The sequence below is a fragment of the Trachypithecus francoisi genome, unplaced genomic scaffold, assembly GCF_009764315.1.
Source record: "Trachypithecus francoisi isolate TF-2019V2 unplaced genomic scaffold, Tfra_2.0 Lachesis_group1, whole genome shotgun sequence".
NCBI classification, from domain to species: Eukaryota; Metazoa; Chordata; class Mammalia; order Primates; family Cercopithecidae; genus Trachypithecus; species Trachypithecus francoisi.
The window spans coordinates 15886738-15913110 of record NW_022681454.1 but is presented as its reverse complement, the minus strand read 5'-3'; the positions used below and the strand labels follow the sequence as shown (position 1 = coordinate 15913110).

Below are 26373 nucleotides of genomic sequence, written 5' to 3'. Positions count from 1 at the left end.
GCAAGTATTAAGTACACTAATAGACATGGGATATGTAGAATATCTCTTGGCACATAGTATGTGCTCAGTAAATACTGGTTTTTAATACAAGAGCACATGGCCGGGCATGGTGACTCACGCCTGTAATCTCAGCACTTTGGGAGGCTGAGGCAGGTGGATCACTTGAGGTGAGGAGTTCAAGACCAGCCTAGCCAACATGGTGAAACCCCGTGTCTGCTAAAAATAAAAAAAATTAGCCTGGCGTGGTGACACGTGCCTGGAATCCCAGCTACTTGGGAGGCTGAGGCATGAGAATCGCTTGAACCCAGGAGGCAGAGGTTGCAGTGAGCCGAGATTGTGCCACTGCAGCACTCCAGCCACGGCAACAGAGCAAGACTCTGTCTCAAAAATAAATCAATCAGTAAATGTAATAATAATAATAATAATAATACAAGAGCACATGACAGTGAAAACTAAGATTATGTAGAGAGTATGGGAAGACCAGACCCCTGAGAGGAAATATTTAAACTCAGACCTAAAAACATTCCATGGACGCTCTTGAAGACATCCTCCACTTGACATACTCTCTAGGTTAGCTGACATGCTTTCTTTCCTCTGTAAAACATATTGTTGGTACCCTAAGCTTATGGCCATTAGCCATGCTACCTCTACTTTAACCAATGTTCTATTAACCTACCAACTACGAGGCCATTTAATATCAGATAAAAGAATATCTGCTATAAAAATAATAGTTAATATTCATAGTGGCAGACCCTAGACACAGATAGCAGCTAAGCTGTACATAGGCAGGTATACATGAATTATCTCAGTCAACTTTTTTTTTTAACAATGCTAGTAAGCCTTCTTTTAATGTCCATTTTACAAATGAGGCCTTGAGGTAATAAACTACTAACTAGCAGAGCTAAGATTTGAGTCTAGGTCTCTGTGGGGCTAAGCCTGCTCAATTGAAAGCTCTTGAGAAGTTTGTTAGGCGAAAAAAGTGAGTGTGAACATTCCAGAAAAAGAAAACTGTTCAAAACCTCTGAGCTGAGATGGGTTCCAGGAGTCCTTCCTTCCAGCTCTCATGTTCCATTATTTAATCATAGAGGCCACTAGTTTCACCGTAGAAAATGAGGCTTAGAGAACCTGGGCTATTTGTCCAGTGACTTTACCTTATAAATTCCGGATTTTTTTTTTTTTTTTTGCTTTAATGTTGGAATGGTCTCCATTCTTAGGTACTAAGGATAAAATTAAGATATTCCATGTAGAAGGCCAGTGGCTTAAGAAGCTATGAGCTCTTTTCAACCTTTTTGAAATACAAAAAAAAATAGCACTCTTTTTTTTTTTTTTTTTTGAGACGGAGTCTCGCTCTGCCGCCCAGGCTGGAGTGCAGTGGCTGGATCTCAGCTCACTGCAAGCTGCGCCTCCCGGGTTCACGCCATTCTCCTGCCTCAGCCTCCCGAGTAGCTGGGACTACAGGCGCCTGCCGCGTCGCCCGGCTACTTTTTTGTATTTTTTAGTAGAGATGGGGTTTCACCAGGTTAGCCAGGATGGTCTGGATCTCCTGACCTCGTGATCCGCCCGTCTCGGCCTCCCAAAGTGCTGGGATTACAGGCTTGAGCCACCGCGCCCCGCGAAAAATAGCACTCTTGATACCAAAACATTGCACTGAAACTCTCAGGATAGCTAATTCAATGCTTCCTTTATGTTAATTGCTTCCCAACCTTCCCTGTCCTTAGATTGAGTGGGAGTGATAATGGAGCAAGAAGGCAGAACAATTTAACATGGAAGAAGGTGCCAAATGGATAAAATATTTTGGAGAAAATTAGCTCCAACTTTGCACATTCTCTACTTTGAAAACATAATGAATATTTTTCTTTTATAGCTATAAAGCAATTGATGAGTGGTCAATCCATTTAAAAATTATCTACTCATAATAAAAAGTTTAAAAAATGGTAAATATTTAGTATGTAATAAGACCATTGCCAATGGGAATTTGCCATTTAGAGAAATTAGGCTTGTGGGGGGTGGGGGAACATCCCTTATACCATTAAATATTATCATTCTGATCTTTGTCCTAAAGTGATTTTAAAAATAAGATTAAAAAATTGTCAGACTATTTTAAGTATGTACTGCGCAGAAAAATTTTATTATATTTTCCTTCTGTTCTCTCTTATTTTTCTCTCAAAATTTGGAACAAAAGGGATTAGAATTAAAAGCATGAAGAACAAGCTGTTTAAATGCAGCATATTCACATGAAGAGCAAGTGTGGTACACATGAGCTTCTTTACAGAGAACATGCAGGCGTATTTCCTCTGCAGCCTCTGCCCTAGCAAGTTCACTGCCAGGAAAGCCCTGCCTGGTATGGGGCTGACCCCTTCCTGCCATTCAGATCTCAGCCCAAATGTCACTACCTTAGATATTCCCTTAACCTGCACTGCTGAAGTCATCATTGACGGTTCTTCCCCCTCTATAACACTTATCACAATCTGCAGGGATTGCGTTCCTTTGTTTTCTTGTTCCTCCCTTGTCTTCCCCGTCAGCTAAGCTGTAAACTCCAGGGAACCTGGTCTTGTTCACCAATAATAAGAGCAGTGAGCAATGCCCAACAGAGAGTAGATACCCGATAAATATTTTTGAATAAATGAATAATAAAAAGTGCTTTTAAAATACTAAACTACCCCCCCCGCCATAAACGTATTATCATGCAAAAATTGAAATCGGAAAAAAATTTAAAAGTCTAAGACTATATTCGGTCACATCATTTCTAAATTTTTTGAGTAAACAATATCATACATTTTCCCCAAAAGCCCATTTGAACTTTATTCCTCATGAACTATTTACTTGACTGCCAATTTCTCACAATTTCAGAAATTAATATTTTGCAGTACAAAGTACTTCTGCACTTAGAGCAAAAAATATATCATGCTTGTTGGCTGACTACACAGGAAAGAGTCTGCATTATTTTAGATTAGAGAGGAGAAAAATTACTTGGTCCCACATTCTGACCAACAGAATCCAGAGGATCAGAGAAACAAGGTCATCCACAATTTATGTTGACTCTTAATACTTCCAAATAGGTGCCTGTCAATATTTGTAGAACTGCTGAATCATGGAATTTCAGTGCAAAAGGAAACTGCTTCGTTCACCTCCTTCAGTCCCCAGTTCTAACACTTGAATCCCTAGATCGCTGCTTTAATTTTGCAGATGGTATCCTCTGAGTTAATTTAGCAATGTATGATATTGCTCACACTTGTGTTTTAAAATATTCCCTTGAGGGTTAATTTCTAGACATCATTATATTTAACAAAAATTGAATTGTGTTACATCTCAAATTGGAAGGATGGTTCTAATGCTTTTGAGAGAGTACAGTTTCATTTAAAAAAAATACTGCTTGAAGTGAATACAAAATGCATGACCTGGGTCTTGGGAATATTTGCCGTGCAGAAATTGCTTTTTTTTTTCCTGAGTACAGGAAAATGAGGTTCAGGGAGGGTTGTTCTTTGAACAAAATCTGACCTAAAGTACTGAATGTTTTTGGGGTTTGAATAATCAAATATGAACTGATAAATATATCAAGTATAATATAACCAATGGCCATTTTATTCAGGGTCTTGTTCAAAGTGAGTTAGATATAGCATCTGTTTTATACAAAATTATGGTAGAAATTATGAATGTTCTGATAATTCTTTCTTTTAATTTAGAAAGAATCATAAAGGTCACCTAGCCAGTGGCCTTCAAACTTTTCTATCCATAACCTATAGCAAGAAATGAACTTGTGTGACATAGACCTATACACACATACACACACACACACACACACACAAGCAACCACAACTGAAAGAAAAGATTCACAAGCAGTACTCATTTTTTCTTCATGAGATATACTTTACTTTCTATAACTTTGTTTAAAAAATGTTGGCTTAGGCCGGGCGCGGTGGCTCAAGCCTGTAATCCCAGCACTTTGGGAGGCTGAGACAGGAGGAGATCAGGAGATCGAGACCATCCTGGCTAACATGGTGAAACCCCATCTCTACTAAAAAAAATACAAAAACCTAGCCAGGCGAGGTGGCCGGCGCCTGTAGTCCCAGCTACTCGGGAGGCTGAGGCAGGAGAATGGCGGGAACCCGGGAGGCGGAGCTTGCAGTGAGCTGAGATCTGGCCACTGCACTCCAGCCTGAGTGACAGTGAGACTCCATCTCAAAAAAAAAAAAAAAATGTTGGCTTTGCCTTCATACACTGATTTCTTTTTTTTTTTTTTTTTTTTTTTTTGAGACGGAGTCTCGCTCTGTCGCCCGGACTAGACTGCAGTGGCCAGATCTCAGCTCACTGCAAGCTCTGCCTCCCGGGTTTACACTATTCTCCTGCCTCAGCCTCCCGAGTAGCTGGGGCTACAGGCGCCCGCCACCTCGCCCGGCTAGTTTTTGTATTTTTAGTAGAGACGGGGTTTCACCGTGTTAGCCAGGATGGTCTCGATCTCCTGACCTTGTGATCCACCCGTCTCGGCCTCCCAAAGTGCTGGGATTACAGGCTTGAGCCACCGCGCCCGGCCCATACACTGATTTCAAGTCACAGTTCAGAAAACACTAATCTGGCCCAAACCATTTACTCTATATATTGGAAGACCTAGATCCGGAGAGAGTAGCAACACCCTCTTGCTCATACTAGTTTCAAGTAACCCTGTCTTGAAATTGAGTGTGGTAGTTAACATACTGTCTTTATCCCCATCAACGGTCCTGTACAATAAGAAGAAACTACAGTTTAGTCAGAGAAAAAAATATACAACATCGTTCTTGGAGCTGAGTCCAGGTGCTTCAGTGGGTAGACTCCCTAACCTCTCTAAGCCTTATTGTACTCATTTTCTATAGAGGGATTTAAACCCTCATCATAACAAGCCTCGCCAAAGTCCTGGTAGGTCGTCATTGAGACAACAGGAATGAAATGCCTGGCATAACTCCTGGCTCCTGTTCTTCTACTTTACTTATAAAAGAAGTCAATGAAGGAAAATAAAGCACAACAAATGATCGACAAAGTACAAAATATTGTATTTTGACTCAATTGCCAGAATGTTAACTTTCTCTGTAATACCTGGTGTGTGTGGCAGAGTAGTATGATCACAGATTTGTTGACAGTTCTCCCATTGAGAATGTGGTCTATTTCCCCTCTCTTTGCATTCTGCCTGGAGTGGGGCTGTGTTGGGTAAGAACGTGCTGCAGGCCGTGGAAGTGACGCAGTGCCAGCTCTAGCTCTAGTCTTTAAGTAGACTGATAGCTTTCACCTTGATCCCTTGGAGTACTGAGGCTTGTGAGACGTGCAGCCACCCTACTAAGGAACCATGTGGGGAGATTCTGGGACTACACAGAGAAAGAGAGAGGTTCAGCAGAGGCCCAGCCTTCCAGTTATCCCCACTGAGGGGCCAGGCTTGTGGAGAGTTTCAAGGACTGTCTAGGTCAGCCCAGCCACCCTCTTCGCATCAGGCTGAACGTCACCTAGTTTAAACCCATTTGATGCTACGTGGAGTAGAGAATCACCTAGCCAACCCATTGATCCACCTAATTATAAAATTTAGGAATATGATTTTTTTTTAGGCTACCAAAAATTTGGGGTAGTTTTTTTATTTTTTATTTTTTTAATGCAACAACAGATAACCAGAAACACTCAAGTTGGTGCAAATACTTCAAGTAAGCAGTTTCCTAGAGGCAGTATGGCATGATACACATTCTGGAGCAAGACTCACCTTGATTGACTCCATGGGCTGGATACTTAATTGATTTATACCTCAGTTTCCTCATCTTTAAAATGGGGGTAATGGTTACACCCACCTTATACAATTACTTTGAGGGTTAAAGTAACCTTTTAGGATTAAAGAAAGTCAATACTGGTACACAGAAAGCACTTAGAATAGGACCTTGCACATAGAAAACACTGTGCAATTATTATTATTCTAGAACAAAGAAATATATATTTGAACATTGACTTAGATTACAGCTCAGAGGATTGGGTTTTACTGCTGTAGTATTGTGAACAGGGCTTTGCTCTACATTCCAGGTCTCTTGAAATCTGACTTGCAAAATTAATTCAAATTGGCCTTAGGAATGAATATCCCCATGGGGCTTAAAGGAGATAAAGAATTGTAAACAAAGGGCAAAAAGACAGGACATTTGTCAGAGTGGCATTTAGTAGCAGGGCCACTGTTCTTTAACATTGTTATTCCTGAGGTGGACAAGAGGTTGAGTAGCACATTAATCATATTTGTGACATTAAATCATGTGGAAGATAGGGGAGAACAGGAATTATATCTCTCTATCAGGAAAGAGTAGGAAGTCGAGCTGGGAAAATGAAACCGTAAGATTAAGTGTAGTAAAGTTCAAGATATGGAATTAGAGCCACTGATATATCGATCCTTTACAAAAACAGATTTTGAAACATTTTAGTTGAACAAATATTTACTAAGAGTGCGTTACATGTCTGGTATTGTGCTCAAAAATGTCAACTTCTAGCAGCTTCTTCACAGGGCCTGTTCCCCCATGAAGACATCATAGTCTTGTTGGCCATGCAATACTGAAGCCAATAAAAATAATACAGGTGGGGGTGCAAGAACAGATATAAGTATGGGGTGCAGACGACATACAGATGAGGGAGCGAATGTTTCTACTTAGGATGGTATGCACCACAAGGGATAGGTAGACAAAAAGTTTGAAAAACTAGGGAGAGAAATGGGAAATTGAGACTACATATATAAAGAGAAAGGAAATAAAAGACTGAAAGAGAATGAGATTTGGCTGTGCCCTTCTTGTTGTGAAGGACAAAAAAGAAAACAGGATGAGTTAGAAGCTGTTGTCAGAGAAAATAAGAACTAAAGACAGGTGTAGTGGCTCACACCTGTAATCCCAGCACTTAGGGAAACCGAGGCAGGCAAATCGCTTGAGGTCAGGAGTTTGACCATGCTGGCAAACATGGTGAAACCCTGTCTCTACTAAAAATACAAAAAAATTAGTCAGGTGTGGTGGCAGGCAACTGTAGTCTCAGCTACTTGGGAGGCTGAGGTGGGAGAATCGCTTGAACCCTGGAGGCAGAGGTTGCAGTGAGGCAAGATCGTGTAATTGCACTCTAGCCTGGGTGACAGATTAAAACTCCATCTCAAAAAAAAAAGAAAGAAAAGAAAAGAGAAAGAAAGAAAGAAAGAAAAAATAAAAACTAAAAATAAAGATATAATTGAAGAAAAGTGATTCATGACAAAGGCATTTTTGAACTTGGGAAATGCATTGCTATGTGTTTATATAGTGATAAGTAATATGTATTAATACCATGGATATCCACACATACAGCATTTGCATAGCCTTTGGCCGTAATAGGATTTTATTATTTTTTATTTTTTAATTTTTGGAGACAGAGTCTTGCTCTGTCACCCAGGCTGGAGTGCCATGACGTGATCTCAGCTCACTGCAGTCTCCGCTTCCAGGGTTCAAGTGATTCTCCTGCCTCAGCCTTTCGAGTAGCTAGGGTATTACAAGTGCCCATCACCACACCTGGCTAATTTTTGTATTTTTAATAGAGATAGGGTTTCACCACGTTGGCCAGGCTGGTCTCGAACTCCTGACCTCAGATGATCCACCTGCCTCGGCCTCCCAAAATGCTGGGATTATAGGCGTGAGCCACTGTGCCTGGCCTGATGTAATAGGATTTTAAGCCAAATGTATTAGAACTCTTCATTTGTTTATTTATTTCCTTTCAGTGAAGATGATACAATGGAAGGATCACATGTCACTGTTCTTTCAGAGCTGACAGTTCAGCTGAGCAACAATCATTAATAAAATAATCATGTCAGCATACAGTCACAACTTTGTCACCTTACGAGGAGAAACCAAGGGGAGCTATGAGAGGGATAACTGGAATCTGGTACTGAGAGCTTCTTAAAGGGATTCTTCCCTAATTCAGTGACTTTGTCTTGAGACTTGAAGAGTGGGTTCTGAAGTTAGGAAGAGGAGAGGTGGAAAAGGCTGTAAAACAGACGACTGCCTATTCAAAGGTCCTGTAGTCAGAGGATCTTAAAAATCAGTGCTTGTGAAAAATAGAGGATTCACTGGAAAGAGTACTAGATTTCAATAAACACCACATAACCTTAGATGGAAGTGTTTTGGATTTACTCTAGCTTCAACAGAAACTCAGGGGTAATTCAGACTCCAGTGAAATCTTTTGGATTGTATAAACTTTGGATCTAGGAGAAGCAACTAAAACAGGCTCTTCTATGTCCTCCACACACACCTCACCATACCCTGACAATGTCACTAGTTTCAGGGATAGTTTAGAGGTAGACTTTTCATCTGAAGTGTTTGGCCTGGTTAAAATTGTGATCGACATAGTATTATAGCTTTCAGCTGGAAAACCTGGTTCTAAACCCAGAGGGATTTTACACTGTCTTCCCAATGGCAAACCTGATTAATGCAATGAAAAACACAATACTTTGCCTTGGACTTGCAATTAAAAATGTTTATTAAAGTTCATGCTCTCCTGCTCTGTGATTATTTTCAGAGTTGATGTGAACAAATAATAAATAAATGCATTTGAATGATCTGAATACATAGAATGATGTTTCCCCGAATGCTCTTCTCCATAAATCGGGCATTGTTTCTTAGAAGGAAGATACTTTTGCTTTTGCATGGAGCACTAATGTTTTTTTCTTCCAATTTCTGCAAGTTTGAAAAAGATGGGTTGCAAATTTCACTCCATTTTCAGGACCCGGATGAGGTCTCTCCTGTAGGAAGCTTTTGTTGTTTCTCCAAATAACTCTGATCTGCCTGTTTTCTGATGCTTATCACTTTTTACCCCCTGATTTTAGCGCTTTATCATATCCCCTTCAAAACTCTCTTAGGTCCTTATAATTTTTTCATCCTGATCATATGACAAACCATAATTTCTAGCACAGCAGCTAGCACTTGAAAAGCTCTCAATATCTCTGTTGATGGACACATTGACTATGTTGTTGCACTAGCTAGGGCTCTTAAGTTGCAGAAAACAGAATGTGACTCCTATTAACTTGAGCCAGAACATAAATTATTGGAGGATTACAGGGGTTGCTCAGATAATGGGCAGGGAGGCTGAGGAATCAGGCTTGGGGGAGTTGGGAACCAGCAGATAGGATTTAGCAGCAAAAATGACTTTGTGGTTTTATCCAATTGCAATCTCTACATGGAAACCATTCTTTTCTTCTGAACTTGTGTCCTGCTATTCAAGATTCAAAGTCGTAGGAGAGAGAATCCAGCTGTCTGAATCTAGGTTCTGCTATTGACACATGGCTGCCCTGGAACAGACGAGTAGCCACAGGACTCCCTCAGCTTTCATGGGTAGCTTGGTTTATTTTCCAGCCTGGCCTGTGCACACTAAGCAAAGGTAATTTTCTGGAAGCAAAATCGCAGGGCTATTAGAAAAACAGTATCCTCCGTGGGTAGCCCCTTTACCCTCCAAAACCCAAACAAACAAAACAAACAGATATGTCTATTGCAGATGGAAAGAACTCCATAATTAATGAAATGGATTTTGAGTTTCTTTTGGCCTCTAACTTGCTGGTGAGCTTGGGTGTGTCATCTTCTCTGGTCCCCTCACTGTCTTGCTTATTAAACTTAATAACTTTGAGTTTTCTACCTCACCAGATAGTTGGGGGGACTGTAGCAGATAACGTATCTAAGACTGTTTTGTAAATGAAAAGTGTCATATAAATGCAGAATACTCGTACAGGTTTTTGTGCAGGAGGTGTTTGATGAATGGAATTGAGAGGCTGACTCCTCTCTTGAGCGTTGAAGCTCCAGAAAAAATATAAAGGTGACTTTCTCTCATTTACATGAAGTATTCGAAAGATAATAATAATAGTAATAATAATATTGTCTTACGTTTACTGAGTATTCACTATGCATTGAGCTCTCATTGAAGACTTCTATGTACTACTCACTTAATCTCCACAAAAACCCTATTGTTAGTTAAATGCTATGAATAGTCTTACCATACAAATTGAGTAAACTGAGGCTGGGCACAGCGGCTCACACCTGTAATTCCAGCACTTTGATAGGCTGAGGCAGGTGGATCTCCTGATGCCAGGAGTTCTAGACCAGACTGGCCAACATGGCAAAACCCCATCTCTACTGAAATTTCAAAAATTAGCCAGGCATGGTAGTCCCAGCTACTAGGGAGGTTGAGGCACGAGAATTGCTTAAACCTGGCAGGCAAAGGTTCCAGTGAGCTGAGATTGTGCCACTGCACTCCAGCCTGGGTGACAGAGCAAGACCCTGTCTCAAAAAAAAAAAGTAAACTGAGGCACGCTTGCCTCGAAAGTGTCTGTCATCAACATCTTTCTCTAGCTCTGTGTCCCATTGGTAATATTTAAATGTTAATTTTTGTTTTTTCACCATCTTAGAAGATTAATGAGGAAATGTTGGCATAATATTTAGCGTTCCTTGGAAGAAAGCTTCTGGTGAATACAATTATTGTTGTGCATTTTCATAATAATGAAATATCACACTATTTTTATATTCTTGTTCCCTTTAATTAATCTTTCCAGTCCTAGCTCACAATCAACTTATTTTCTAAAGCCAAAGACTTTGGAGTAGTTAACCTTTCTGTTTTCTCCTAATTTAAATACACACACACACACACACACACACACAGACACACATATATTTAATACACAGATATATATATATAATTTCATTGATTCCAGTCTCAAGTATTTATCATTTTTGCTTTTGTTTTTCCCTGAGGGTCAGAGCTGTAGGGCTGCAAGATATTAAACCTTGTGTCAGAGAAGAGTGGTATCTCCCTTGGTGGACAGATGACCTGATCAGATTCAAATTTGGGGGAACAAAACAAGCAACCGTATGTTAAAACTTTAACTACTACTACAGAATTAATGTCTGTGTTTCTTAGATCATAATGAGCCCTTCCTGTGTTAAGAGAAAAAGGAAAGGAGAGAGAAAGTGATCTAGAAAGAATTTCCCCTTGATATCTTGTCACTCACCCAAATGCCTGGTGATAATTGGACATTGGAGACATTTGTAAGATCAGACAGGATGTCACTTCCTTAAGAAGCTACATCTCTGACAATGGAGTGTCAGTCATTGTCTCCAGACACCGAAGCTCTATGCTTTGCTAATGTCAATGTGCTAAACCTCAATTATCAGAAAATACAGTGAGAAATTATAAAAGACGGGATAGAAGACTTCATCCAGGTAATAGAGTGCAAGATATCTTATTTGTGATAAACGTAAATTTCCCTATTAGTGACATAAAGATAAAGATTTGATGGGGCAGGATTGAAGGCTTAGAAGACAAATAATGGATAAAAATATTTGGAAAAATGTCCACAATCCTATAAATGAGCTCTGATAATGTTGTTAACCAGAACGACATAATAGTCCTTCTGTCTGTACACAGTCTTCCAAGTCTAAAAAAGCGCTTTCAAGTATCAAATATACATGTGCATATCCTGGCTTCACTCTTTTTACCAGCATTTACTAACCACATTTTTATAGTAGTCTTCCCCAATGGAGAACGTAATGTTTCACAGTAGAGATAGAGATAAGTTGACATGTGTGTCTGTATTGTAATAGGAACAAAATAGTTATTCTACTAAATTCAATTAATATGTTTAAGGGGGAGCAGATATATATTTGGGGTTAGATAAACTACATTTACAATGTAATACAATTCCACAGAAATAACAGATTAAATGATCATTTTAGAAAATCAGGTCTAGTAAATGCCCTTTCCCTAAAAGGTTTATTTCAAGTTGAATGAGTATACCATAGAGAATTGGAGTTTAGTCCAAGTTTAGTCATAACAATATGTGAATACTTGATTAAAACCAATATAGTAGAATAATTCAAAGGCTGTTCTATCCAGTGTAAGAATCCTAATCAGTCTGGCAGAAAGCATCAACTAAATATGCTAAGTGAGATATCTCCTTGGTATTTTGGATGGATTAACCATGGGACATAGCAATGAGCCCACGTGTGATTCCTGATTAGTGCTCAATAAGTGTTTGCAAAATGAAGGAAAACATAAACTCAGATATCCTGAAGCTACAGTGTTCAAAGCACATCCCACGAATCAGTTCACTTAATCCTTTTAACAAACGTGTGCTGTAACTCAGGGGTCCTCAACTCCCGGGCCATAGACTGATACCGGCATTAGATTGTCACAGAAGCGCAAATGCTATTGTAGATTGCACATGCGAGGAATCTAGGTTGTGTGCTCCTTGTGGGAACCTAATGTCTGATGATCTGAGGTGGAACAGTTTCACCCTGAAACCACACACCGCTGCCCACCAGTCTGTGGAAAAATTGCCTTCCATGAAACCGGTCCCTGGTGCCAAAAAGGTTGGGGACTGTTGCTATAACTGATTATTCTTACACTAAGAATGAGTAGACTGAAAAGTTTAAGACTGAGAGGTTACACTGTCAATGGAAGGTAGTAATATTGGGATTGAACCCCAGCTCAATTCCTGTTTGGGGTGTTCATAGACCCCCTGGATCTTCTGTGAACCTCCCTGAAAACCTTTTTCTGATTTGATAGCTGTTCGCCTCTCTAAGGGTGGTATTGATAGCTTTCATCAACTTTTCAAATAAGATACATAACCTTGAATTTGAACTTCAGTTCAATTCCCTGTTTGGGGTGTTCATAGAACCCCTGGATCTTCTGTGAACCTCTCTGAAAACCTTTTACTGATTCGATAGCTGTTCATCTTTCTAAGGACAGTATTAATAGCTTTTTCATTGTCTTTTCAAATAGATCCATCACCACGACCCTTAGCTTCCCTCAAATTTAAGAAGCTCATATACAGTTGAAAAACTAAGATTTAGCCATAACAAAATAGAAAAACATAAACAGATAAATTAGTAAAGTTCAACATAGATAATATGTGATTAGGTGTCTGGAATGAGGTAGAGTTTGAGATTGTGGGGACCCCCGTGCGTAGGATGATTTTGGAGGGTTTCTCTTAGGAAGATGCATTTGAGATGGGTCATGTTGAAAGATACTGCTGAACATGTGTCATGGAACTGGGGACCAGACTTGTGTACCATGACTGAACTCTTCCTCCCTCCCCTCTCCCTTTATAGTAACATTTGACAGCAAGGAAGAATTAATTACTGCACATTTCTCTCTGCCTAGAGCTGATTACCTGCAAGGCTGCTCCATGACCATTAGGCTGAGAACAGCAAGGAAAATGCCATTTGGAAGCATTCCACTCAGAACGGATGTCCAGCTGCTCATTTAGATCATGAACTGTTTGTCAATACTGACAATTAGTGGGCTAAAGATTGCATTGACCACATGAAAAGAATCAATATGTGCAGTACTTGTTAGTTATTTACCACCAAGTGTATTAAAGCCCGTAGATTTCTTATAAATCCTTCAAAGCCATCCTGCTATGATCCTCTTGACAACACACATTGCCACATCAATAAATCCTTTTGACAAGGATGATCTGTGAAAATCAATACCAGTTTATCAGCTATTCCCATATAGTTCCTTTTTTTTTTTTTGGATAAGATCATTTTCCCAAAGCAAGGGAACCAACATGGTTTAGGTATAAAACTTGTAGCCAATGTATGCCTAGAAGCACTGACACTGATTAAAGTCCTTTGCTCAAAGAATCTTTATAAATCCTATGAGGGAAAGAAACCCATTCACTGATATGTAGTGATAACTGTATACACTTTCAAGAGTGAAGTGTGGAGTCAGAGGTCTTAGTGTATAGTAATTGTGCCTGCATCTGCCCAGTCTTTAACTCTTCTCTATCTTGAGAAGGTCGAGACCATACCAGCAGATTCTCACCCTCAGTCCTGGATAGCCTTTAGCATTGGCATTCTATACCTGTTTGTTGAACTGATTTGCTTTACATTTTTTTTTACTATATGAGCTTAATTAAACATTTATGTTAAGCAAAAATACCCACAATTGAAACTTAAATAAAAAAGTAATGTATTAGGATAGTGATAGCTGCTGTAACAAACGAACCTCACAATGTCAATATCTGTTATGTAGCATCTGGTCAATGTAGCTGTTTCTGGACAGTGAGTGATTTTCCTCTATATAATGATTCAGGGGCCCAGGCTCTTTCCAACTGTAGCTCTGCCATCTCCTAAGATTTAGGGGATCTTAGACTTTCAGCCTGAGGAAGTAGAAAAAGACAGTAGAGATACAGGCCCATGTTTAAAAATTCAGATCTAGAAATGACATATAACTCTTAGGCTTATATTCCTTTGGTAAGAGCTTAAAACAGGGCTACAAAATTCTAAAGGGACTTTCAGAGTAGTTCCTTTAGAGGGGCAGCTACCTCTCAGTGACAATCCCATTCATGCGAGGGGACCACAGATTTTCGGTGGAGAACTAGCCATAATTATACACCAGGACCCGCTATAGGTTGCTGTACTAATGCTTGTAATACAGGTATGCAAAACACACTGTTCTGATACTTCACCACGTTTTCTAGCAAATGGAGAAAACAGTCCATCTGTCCCAAACTAGCCAAACTTGGACAGGTTTTCTTTCTGTCACTAGTGTTTCTGGTAAGCACACTATAAAATGATAACCTTTATTTCTCTGGGCATCCATGGACCTCAGCTTTTGGTAGAAAAGTAAGCTGCTAAATCAAAACTGTCTGAAGTCTCTTCTTAAATGTTCTGTTAGCAGCAGCAGTTAAGCAGTTTTAAGGGATACTGAAAGATAAAGGGTTCATAATCATCTCATGTTTTCTCTTTAAAACATTCCCCCAAACACACAAAAACCTCAAAGGAGTCAACTGCACTAAACTTTCAGGCTCCCCAGTCTCCACTGGTCATTAATAAAATCTGCCTGAAGCTCCATTTGTCTCAGAGCATTTTTGCTATCTTCCTTCTTTCCGACTTTTAAGAAAGTCTCTGCTGAACAGCCATGTCTGTGTCTTGCTGAAACTAATAAAATCATATCTATCACTCTCTGGGGGAGCTCTGTCTAGAGTTGCATTTGAGATCCAAAGACAACGAGAAGCTCCTCCTGGCATGTTGCTGTAATTAAAGATTCCAGAGTTTTCCAGAGGGGCATATCTGAGAGAGACGTCCACTATAAGATCATTGAGTTTTCTGCTTTCCTTTCCTTTTTTTTTTTTCTTTCTTTTTTTTCTGTTTTAATGATTCTACACACTATATTGAGTGTGTAAAGGTGTATATTCTCTCATACTTTTTTTTTTCCTAGCATAGAAGCTCCTTTGACACACGAAATTGGGAAAAGAAAGAAATTCTTTGGGGAAAGCCTACCTTCACCTGTTGTACCTTCTCCTTATTTAAATATTTAAATTCTGATGGTAAATTCCCCATTGGTAAGAGATACACTTCCTAAGTACTCTTTAGTTTTTTGCCCTGTTTAGAAATCTTTGACAATTTCTCATTTGCCAAGACTAGAAAATGAATGAATATTTGGAAGGATAGACGCAAACCAAGACTGGGTTTAGGGGTAGAGAAAGTTGATCTTTTGTGTCTTATCTTTTAGCCATCACAGTTTCTCCATATACAGTGTTTAAAGAGTACACCAGGGCAGGTAGGGCTTGTGTTTCTCCACAACTGACTTGGCTATGAGAATCAGAGTGAAAGATCTGGTGGGTTTTCTGCAGTATAGCAAATGAAATAGCTCATTAGCTATAAGCAGCCAGTAATCTTTTGTGATTCACCAACAGCTACTATTCCTCAGGGAAATTTATGCCAGGCAAGGCTGGAATAGTAAGAGAGCAAGAAGAAAGGGGACATGTAAAACAAGGAAAGAATGAGTGAAAACATGCTTCACAGCCTTACAGAAAATACAGTTCTGTTTCTCACACACACAGGTTTTTCATTGTATTCCATCCTTGTTTATAGGCTATTTTAAGTCTCCAGCATTATTCCTGGTTAGAAGAATGACTTTGGTTATTATCCATGATTAATTAAGGCCATATGGCTCTTGAAATAGTCTACTTATGAATATAATAATAGTTACAATAAGATCATTGCTGTTAACATCTTTCAAGTCATGATCACATTCAGCTCTAACCCTGTGAAGCATACAAAGCAGGAATTTACAACCCATTCTCCAGATGAGATGGCAATGAAATTATACATATAACTTAGGATTGGCTTTCAGAGGCAATAACTTGAAACAGGGACACAACCACGTGTAAGAGGGACTTGTCAGTGTAGTCCCAGGATGGGACTGATCAGGTCCAAAAATCAGTTTTCTTGGTTCCAAAACTGTGGCTTTTTCTATTAAGGAGATTGGAAACACAAAAATACTAATAATAAGTAACATGTATATAGCATTTTTCTAAGTACTTTTTGTGTATTATCTCACTCGATTTTCCAAACAATGCTAAGATAGGCTGTGTTATTAGCACTATTGTGTAGATGAGAAAATGAGAATAAGAAGAGGTGAAGTAGCTTGCCCTCAGTGACACAGCTGGGAAGATGAGGAGCTGGGAATACAACCCAGGCAGTCTGTCCACAGAGCTTACTCCTAAGTTCCATGCAACATTTCCTCTCAACACTAAACAGCCATACATCCCAATATTTGGGGAAGATTCTTGAAGGTGTCCCATGACTTTGAAGATCTGGGATTCAGATTAGAAACATTTCGGCCTTCCTTTCTGAGTCCTGAATGAACTCCTACAAAAGTAGTTTTTCAGATATGTAGAAAAAAATTGCCCACAAAGCAGCTCCTCTGCAACTGCCTGCTCACTTAATGACAGGACTCCTTCTACCTCCAGCTTCACTGATTGCCAGTGTCCATTTGTCCCTTTCAGTGCACTGGACTCAGACCAACCCCATGGGCATTTATTGGTAACATTCATCTGCTGTGTGCTGAGTGCCCACCATGAGCCAGTGACTGAGCTGGATCTCTGGAGAACACAAAGAAAGATACACCCCACTCTTCATTCTTAAGAAAATCAGAGTTTCATGGGGGAAAGAAAGCAGTGTAATCAGGTAATTACAAGATCTACAGTAAGTGCTAGAACAGAGGTATATGCAATGCTCTCTGTGTGGAGTCAAAGAAGGTAGAGTATTAATTGGCTGCCCAGGAACTGCAATCAGATAGATGTGGGTTCAAGTCATGGCCATCAGTTGGTACCTGGGAGATGTTAGGAAACTTACTTTCCTTCACTGTTACTCAGTTTCCTATCCAAGCACATGAAGATGCTAATTGTATTTCCCTGGGAGGAAATATGGTGAGAATTACATGAGAGATCTTCGTATGAAACCAATCACATAGTAAGTGTTTGGTAAAGGTAATGATAGCAGTGATAACCATCCTGACAGCTTCATGGAGGCTGTGACACTTCAGGACAGCCTATTGTTGTCAATCAGAGAAGAGAGGGTGCCTGAGAGCCAAGAGAAGAAAATTCTCATGCCAGAAATCAGCATGTGCAAAGCCACAGGATAATTTCTCCCCATGGCACAGTCCTGAGAATACTGTCAGGCAATAGGCTCTACCTGCCTTTTCTCTCTGCAGGTTTTTCCTACTCTAGTTGATTCTACATGCAGTCAGAGGAATCATCTTTCGTCGCTGTAATTGCTATCCTGGCATTTTCCCTCCTGAGAACAAGGTAGTGGTTCCCAATTGCCTCTTGAATCAGCTGGAATCAAATTGATCACAGGCTTCAAGCCTTCCCTCGTACCCAGCAGCCTCACCTCATCTCTCATGTCTCGCCATACCCTGGATTTTCTCTCTACTCCAATCAAGAAAGTGGGCCATGAGCCTGTGCATTATTATCCACCCCTTCCTCCCTAGGAGACACTAGACCCCCTGAATAAGCATTTGACAACATTTCTAAAGTGGAGGTGTGTGCTGTGATTTTAAAGTGATAAATGTGTTGAAGCCTATTGGGTAGAATTTATCTGTTCATAAACCAACGACTTCGGCCCAGATAAATACTTGCTGATATACAAATGAGTTTGTTGACTTACCCAGCATTTAAAAATATTTGAAGTTGGGCCAGGCGCGGTGGCTCATGCCTGTAATCCCAGCACTTTGGGAGGCTGAGGCAGGTGGACCATTAGGTTGGGAGATCGAGACCATCCTGGCTAACACGGTGAAACCCCATCTCTACTAAAAATAAAGAAAAATTAGCCGGGCATGGTGGCGGGCGCCTGCAGTCCCAGCTACCGGGGAGGCCGAGGCAGTAGAATGGCGTGAACCCAGAAGGTGGAGCCTGCAGTGAGCCGAGATCGCACCACTGCACTCCAGCCTGGGCGACACAGCGAGACTCCATCTCTAAATAAATAAATAAATAAATAAATAAATTTGAAGTCCACATTATGGACCAAATGCTTTCATCCCTTCCAAATTCATAGGTTGATGTCCCAATCCCTAATGCGAATGGTACTTGAAGTTGGGGCCTCTGGGAGGTAATTAGAGTTAGATAACACGGGAGTGGGGCCTTCATGATAGAATTAGTCTCTTTAGAAGAAGAGATGCCAGAGCTCTCTCTACACTTCTGTCTCTCTCCATCTCCCTCTCTCTCTCTTTCCCTTCCTCTCTCTCTCTTTCCCTCTCTCTCCATCTCTTCTCCCTCCTCTCTCTCTGCCGTATGAATACACAGAGAGAAGGTGGATGTCTACAAGCCAGGAAGAGAGCCCTCACTGGAACCTAACCATGCTGGCACCCTAATTTTGGATTTCCAGCATCCAGAACTATGAGAAATAAATTTCTTTTGCTTAAGGCAGAATACTACCCAGTCTATTGCACTTTGTTATGGTGGCCAAAGGGGACATTTATTCAACTTTATAGCTTTTAACCAAAAACAAAAAGAAAAAAATATGAGAAAACAGCAAATAATAAATAATTAAACCTAGCAAATACCTAGCTCTCCTCCCAAATGGCAACAGTTGCCTCAAGCTGAATAGAAGCTGCCCTTTTTCCACTGAAAGCTCCAGTTTGCCACAGTCCTCACCAATTCCTGTTGCCTCTCTCTGCTATTCTTGGTTAGCTGTGTCTGTGCATTGCCTGAAAGACATGTGTAGTCATTTGAGCTTTATATTCTGCTTTAGAGTCACCCTTTCTTTCTTGGGAACAAAACTTCATTGAAGACCAACCATTGCTGTGTTGCACAAATCAAACACAATAAAGTAGCATATATGTATTTATAATCAAACAAAATTATGTCAACAGTAAGATATAGGGGACAATTTAGAAGAGTTAATTTCCCCTTAATTGTCATTTGGCATCTCGTTTGCCCCTAGGCAGAGGCCCTTCCAAATTTTGTTTATTTCTGTGTTTTTCTCTGTTTTACCCCCTCTTTCTTTCTATGTATTAATATATATGTGTATATGTAATGTAAACACAAAATCTAATTGTATAAAAATATGTATCTAGCCAGGAGTCCCAGCTACTTAGGAGGCTGAGCCCATGAGTTTGAGGTTGCAGTGAGTCATGATTGTGCATGCCACTGCACTCCAGCCTGAGACATAGAGTGAGACTCTCTCTTAAATAAAAAAAGTATTTTTTCAATTTACACATTCACATGGATCAATTAAAAAAACTTTCTCTATACTTTCTTCAGGATGCAATCAATGATTATATTCTAAGAGTACTCAATCAAGGGATGAAATAAAATTATGGGCTTCAGGAATCTGATTCTTTCAGTAACATCAACAAATCTTAAAGGTAAAAGCCTATAGGCCCATTATTCTTAAAAGCTGGCTGATTTGAAAGCTATTTCAGTCCCATATAAGTTATATATTTTTAAAAAGTAAAATAACAACAATAAGCATTACTTAAGGAATTCCTCGGTGCTTGACATTGTGCCAAGTTGTTCTCTTCATCTTATGAACAAACCTAAAATAAGTACGACTATTTCCATTGTACAGATGAGAAAACCAAGACACACTGAGATTAAGCAACAATAAAAATAAAGCACAGAATTGTAACTCAGATTTTTCCCACTAGTCCAATTCGTATTCCATTTTTGTTATATTTCTCATGATATATGGTTGAAAAATTGTTGGTCATATGTGAAGCTGCAATAAATGCATTTTTTTCTCATCAATTGTTAGCAATTTGGTGAGTGCACAGGCTTAATAAAATTTGTGCTGCTTTGATTTAATTTTAAAATAAGAACAAACTCTGCCCTGTGGTCAAGTCTTCCTTTATAAATTGAACTCTGGACCATTTTTCTTAAATGATATAAATTTATACTTGTTTTTCTCCAATTCCCAAGCAAATACTCCTACAAAGTTTTTATGAAGTTGCAACTCTCATAAGAAGTCAGCATCCTTCTAATTTCTTAACAGCATCAGTGTTTTCTATCTGATTCCCCAAAAACTGATGACTTCAGTGATTTGAGTCAATGACTTGATATAGGCTTGAAGACTTTTAAACTGAAAAAAAATGGTAGGAGATAAGTTAACGATAAAAGAAACCAACAAACTAGGGTCTGTGAGTTCTGAATCTAAACTGAGTGATATTTGCCCAATGCACAAATAAGCTATGCTATCCTTAATGTAGTCCAACAGGGAGGGTCCTTACAGGAGAATATTACTGCATCAAACAATCTCCCTAGGATGCCAACTCTGTAGCCTTTCTTCTAAGCCATCAGTTACAAAACGCTCTCAAGAGACAGTGGTCAAGGGGTCTCTGGCTCCAATGACGCCCCCCTGAGTGTCCTGAGGTTCAGCTTGAATCTCAGGGAAGGACACAAGGGTGGGTCCTATTTCACACTCTTCCAGCCTAGAGGATTTTTCTCTTAAAACCTTGGTCTGAAATTAATGATCCTGATCATCAGGAGCTAATACGAGCCCTTAGAGCCTCTCACATAAACTCCACAGTTGGCGTCCCAAGTCTGCCTCAGTTCCATTGGCCCCCATGATTCAATTATCTCCCACTGGGGCCCTCCCACAACACGTGGGAATTATGGGAGCTACGATTCAAGATTAGATTTGGGTGGGGACACAGCCAAACCATATCAGCCACATAGGCCTGTGGAGGAGTAAGAGAATCCACATAAAGCACTTAGCATTTAGCTCTGGTTCTCTTCTAGTGTTTCTTTTAATCCCTTTTGTGTGTCTTCAAACAGGCCTAACTCATTTCCTGAAAGGTGAACATGAGAGTCAGCAATGAGATGCAGCTCTCTGGCAAGATGTTCTGATGGGACATGGGCCCCAGCCCCATCCATAGGAGCTCTTCCCCAGGAAGGAGCACACACACACATCCTCACTCCAGCCTGCGTTTTTGGCCTCTTTTTCTGGGATTACATTTGCTGGCAGATTTTGTTCATTCATATGAGGAACAGGGAAAGGAAATAATAGCTGCTGAACAACAAAGGAGCAATAGACATTCAGTAGTGACTGCTGCCCCTGAGGCGGGGTCGGTCTTGTTAGAAAGGTCTAGGAGGGCTGGAGCCTGCAAAGTCATTTGTCTCAGTTCACTTTCACCACAAAGAGGATGGGCCTGCACTCACCATGGAGATGGGGCAGGTTGGCGATGGGGATGGGTGAGGCTAATGCTTACTGACACTTGGAGATCTTCCCTGCAAACCATTTGGCTAATTCACCTGTGCAAGGCTATCAAGTGAATAACTTTGACAAATGGAAACCACAGCCTCCAGAGTAAGCACACTTTGGAAAGAGAGCTAAAACTCAGGTTTTCCTTTGGGGAATCCTCAGGAGTTAGAGGATCCTGGAATTCCATGGGCGCTTTCAAATGATAACTAAAGGTAGAGATGGGACAGTCCATTAAATAATGATTCACCAGTTTGCCTCTTTCCTGAAAGCTCCTTTCCAAGCTCATTGGCTTTTCTCCAGGTGTGGGTGGGTGGGGTTGAAGCATATATTTATTCTTTCTTCCTTTTAAATAAAGATAGTCTATTATTTTTGGAAAGACTATAAAACACTGACATTTTGGTAGATATGTCCAATTTTATAATTCGATTTCATAGGAAGAGTGATGAACGTTATTATGCTGCACTCTTGAATAATCTAATTATTAGGTCTGTGTGGTTAAATGAAAGAAAATCATTGGATGATAGTGAATCAGTACTTTGGGGAGATGGGTGACTTAGTGACTTGTTCCCCAAAGTGTTTTCCTAAGAAAATATCGATAGTATGAGTCTGCTTTCCCTCTTTCCTGTATTTCTTTTCCCTTCAATTTCCTTCTCCTCTGGATGTAAGTGGTCCTATTATACTTCCAGTTTCATTTATTCATTCAGCAAGTTTTTTTGAGTCTCACTGTGTACCACACCCTCTGATGGAGGTGGAAATGCATAAGTAAATAAACTAAAGCAAATTTCTTCGATCCCTGCCCTAACAAAGTGCAGTCTAATGCAGGCTACAGACAATTAAACAGTAATTGCAACACAATGAGAAAAGTGCTGTGGTTCATGAAGCCCAGGGGCCTAAGAGCTTACGGGATGGGCTTCTGTCTAAACCAAACAGAATTGAAGAGGGGTTGGACGGAGCCCCAGGCAGAGGGGGTGGGAAAATTCCTGAAATGTGCAAAGACCTGGGTGGAAAAACAGCACTGCCCAAGGCAAGTTTGCCAACCCTAGATGGGGAACTTTGACTTCATCCTCAGGGTCATGCATCCAAAGTATGAGGACAGTGTCCCACAGGGAGTGAGAAGATCAGATTTATGTTTTAGAAACGCCTTCTGTTCCTCTCTATCCAGTTCATTTTTTTTCATGACTCCCTATCAACCACAACTACTTAGGCACAATCTTCATCTTTGACTTCCTTTCAGGGTCACTGTGCAGAGAAGAATGACAAACTGTCAAGGGATAATTGTTTATAAAAGGTAAATTAACAAATCTTCTAAAATGAACACGTCAAAGATTTTTTAACCCAGTAACTAATGAAGGAACTGGTAAGATGTTACAAGCAATTGAAAGGAGAATTCAAAGGACCCCAAGTTTATATGCGCTAAAAGAATGGTGAAATAGGTTTATAAACAGATGCAGAGACTGGTCTGTTCACAGGGCAATGATCAACTCCATACAAATAACGCATGTCTACACACAAGAATTATTTACATTATTATCAGTTTTATAGAGTTGCTGAATAGCTCAAAGACAATATATGGTGGAGATAACCCAGATGGACAGGACACCCTTGAATCTTTTTTTCCCATTTCAAAAGCTTTTCACATTTTTTTCCTGACAGTAAGGTAAAGAAATATGTGTCTTGGGTTCTGGAAATCTATATTTGTTTCCCGGCTCTGCCACTCTTGTTTGAGCTTTCCCGTCCTGGACCTCAGTCTTTTCCTTTTTATCTACTCATATACTGGGCCTCGGTGTAAAACACCATTTGAACAAAGCAACGTGTTGAAAAAATAACTTACACGATATGTAGGGTTGCCAGGTTTCCCAAATAAAAACAAGAGATGCCTGGGGAAATTGGAATTTCAGATAAATATCAAATACTTGTTTTAGTATGTCAAAAATATTGCATCGGACATACTTATACTGGAAAAGTATTATACATTTTTTCTGAAATTCCAGCTTAACTGAGCATCCTGTATTTTATCTGGTAAGCCCTAACTATATGCCATGTGTTAAGCAAAAGGTGTAGCTGTGTATTACAAGAATCCGTAAAGGTCAATTCGAGAGGACTCAGGAACCCTGAGACTGTACTTCCCATGCTTTTGCCTTTGTTGTTGTTCAATCATAAATCCTCTATAGATGTGAGGGGAGAAATCAAGTTCAATACCAAACTGGGGCAGAGATTACAGGTTGGCAGGAACCTAAGTTCCTGAAGGAAAGGAAAGGACAGGGCAAGAGCCAGTGGAGATAATCCTTTCCTTCTCTTAGATTCTTCTTCCTATTCAATGTTCGCAGGTGATAGGCTCTGACAAGTATTTGTTACTGGCAGAGGAAACTGAGCATGGGGCTTATATCCCATGAGTGACTCCTCTGGCCCTAGAAAATAGTTCCATCTCTAAGTGGGTTACCTACTATGTGTCTGTTTGAGGCCAGTAGGTGCTTTAGGCACCATGTTCAGTGTTTAGGGGTTCACAGCACATTGTGAGTTGGGAAAACTTCCTTCTGGTTCCTCCAGACTTTTATAGGATTGCATCATTCACATTGGAGAGCTTTGCATGTTTTTTTTTTCTTAACTGTGTAGATGGCTGACAGATGAAAACCCCAGTCATGCTGAATAAGCACTGCTGAATCTCTGTCACTTGGTATGAGGTGACTGAAAATTACAGAGTCCAGCTTTCCAGGCCAGAGCCAAAGGAAGAAAAGTTGTAGCAAGTCTTCCATATTGTAGGGAGACGAACTGAACATTTCAGGGGCAAATTCTGTTCTTACAGAGAAGACCAAGTAGAGAAACATCCACCGGTGTACTGGCCTTTTCGAGATGTGTGTGGGCAGAGGGAGGTGGGCGGCATTTACAGCTTTAGCACAGGTGGCCTGTATACCAAGACTTCCTGGGAGGTGGCAATTACTAATGAGGAAAGTGCTTATCAAATTACAAAGTAGATCACAATGAATTTTGTTGGTGTGTTTCCATGTATTTATTTTTTCTCCTATTTCTTGGAAGACTGGAAATTCTTCTCTCTCCTGGATTCTCAGGGTCCTATTGCTTCTTTCCAAGATCGTAAGTCACGTCCTCAGCTTTAGGCTTTCCCCAAGATGGACTTGATCCCATAGCTATCCAGTTGTGTGACCTGGAGCAAGTTACTTGAACTCTCTTCCTTCCCTATAACATGACAGCTGGGAACTACTTCATATAATAATATTCACAATGCAGAGAAAGGACACATGGAAAGACCTCAAAAAGTCATTATGAGGGTCATAGAGATTGAGGAATATTCATTTATATAAGCACATTGAATTCTCACAATAACCCTGTAAACTAAGTAGCATCATTAATCCCGTTTTTCAGCTAAGGAAACCAAAGCACAATTAAATAAAATAATTTGCCAAAGATTCTGCAGCTTTTTTTTTTTTTCCCCCCCCTGAGACGGAGTCTTGCTCTGTCACCCAGGATGGAGTGCAGTGGCACAATCTCAGCTCACTGCAACCTCTGCCTTCCGGGTTCAAGCGATTCTCCTGCCTCAGCCTCCCAAGTAGCTGGGACTACAGGTGCATGCCACCATGCCCGGCTAATTTTTGTATTTTTAGTAGAGACAGGGTTTCACCATGTTGGCCAGGCTGGTCTCGAACTCCTGACCTTGTGATCCACCTACTTCAGCCTCCCAAAGTGCTGGGATTACAGGGGTGAGCCACCGTGCCCAGCCTAGATTATATAGCTCTTAAGTGGTGATGGTCATAGGTGAGCAGGCAGTCTGGCTCATGGGATAAAGTTATTAACCATGAAGCTCAGAGCCTCTCTAATAAATGTTAGCTATTATTATTATTATTCCTAACTATTCTAGAGAACACTAGGACTCAAGAGAATGTAACAACTATTCAGTTCTTTAGTCATACTAATTTGGGAATACTCAAAATGTCTCAACATATTAAAGTATTTGAGAAGTCAGATAGTAGACATCATTTATTTTTTAAAGTAGACTTTTTACTTTAGAATACTTTTAGATTTACATAAGAATTGTAATGACAGTAGAGAGAATTCTCATGTCCTCTGTGTCCATTTTCCCCAGCTGTCAAGATCTTACGTTAGTATGATAGGTTTGTCAAAACTAATGAACCAATATTAATATATTACAGTTGACCCTTGAACAATGGGTTTGAACTGCATGGGTTTACTTATACCTGCATTTTTGTCAGCCAAAGGCAGATCAAAAATACAGCATGTGGGAGATGAAAAGCCCTCATACAGGGCGGGCTGACCTTTTTGTCTATGTGGTTCCTCAGGGTTGACTGCAGGACTTGAGGATTTTCGTCTATGCAGGGGTCCTGAAACCAATTCTCTGCATATACCAAGGAACCACTTATTATCTGCTAAACTCCACCCTTTATTCAGATTTCTTCAGTTTTCACCTAATGTTTTCAGGTTTCCCTGCAGAATACCATGTTGCATTTGGTCATGATGTCTCTATAGGGTCTTTTTGCTTGGAACAATTTCTCAGACTTTTCTTATGTTTGTTAACCATGAATGTTTTAAGAAGTGCTGGTCAGGTATTTGGCAGAATGCCCCTCCATTTGGGTGTGTCTGCTGTTCTTTTCATGATTAGACAGGGGTGATGGGTTTGGGGGATGAAGACTACCAAAGTACAGTGCCATTCTCATCACATCCTATGAAAGGCACATGTTACCAACATGGCTTATTAGTGACGATGTTAAGCTTGATCACTTGCTGACATAGTATTCGTCAGGATTCTCCACCACACAATTACTCTTTTTCCTTCTCTCCTTACCATACTTTTTGGAAGGAAGTCAGTAAGCCCAAGACCAAGCTTAAGGGGTAGGGAGGCTCCATCTCCTTGCAAGGGGGGTGTCTACAT

The 26373-nt window shown here is 40.2% G+C and overlaps 1 protein-coding gene across 17 annotated transcripts in view; it reads left to right on the top strand.

The window, feature by feature from the left end:
• The window catches only part of LDB2 (LIM domain binding 2), a 412267-nt gene that overhangs the window by 77419 nt on the left and 308475 nt on the right, over positions 1-26373 (top strand). The gene's annotated exons all lie outside the window — the stretch shown is intronic.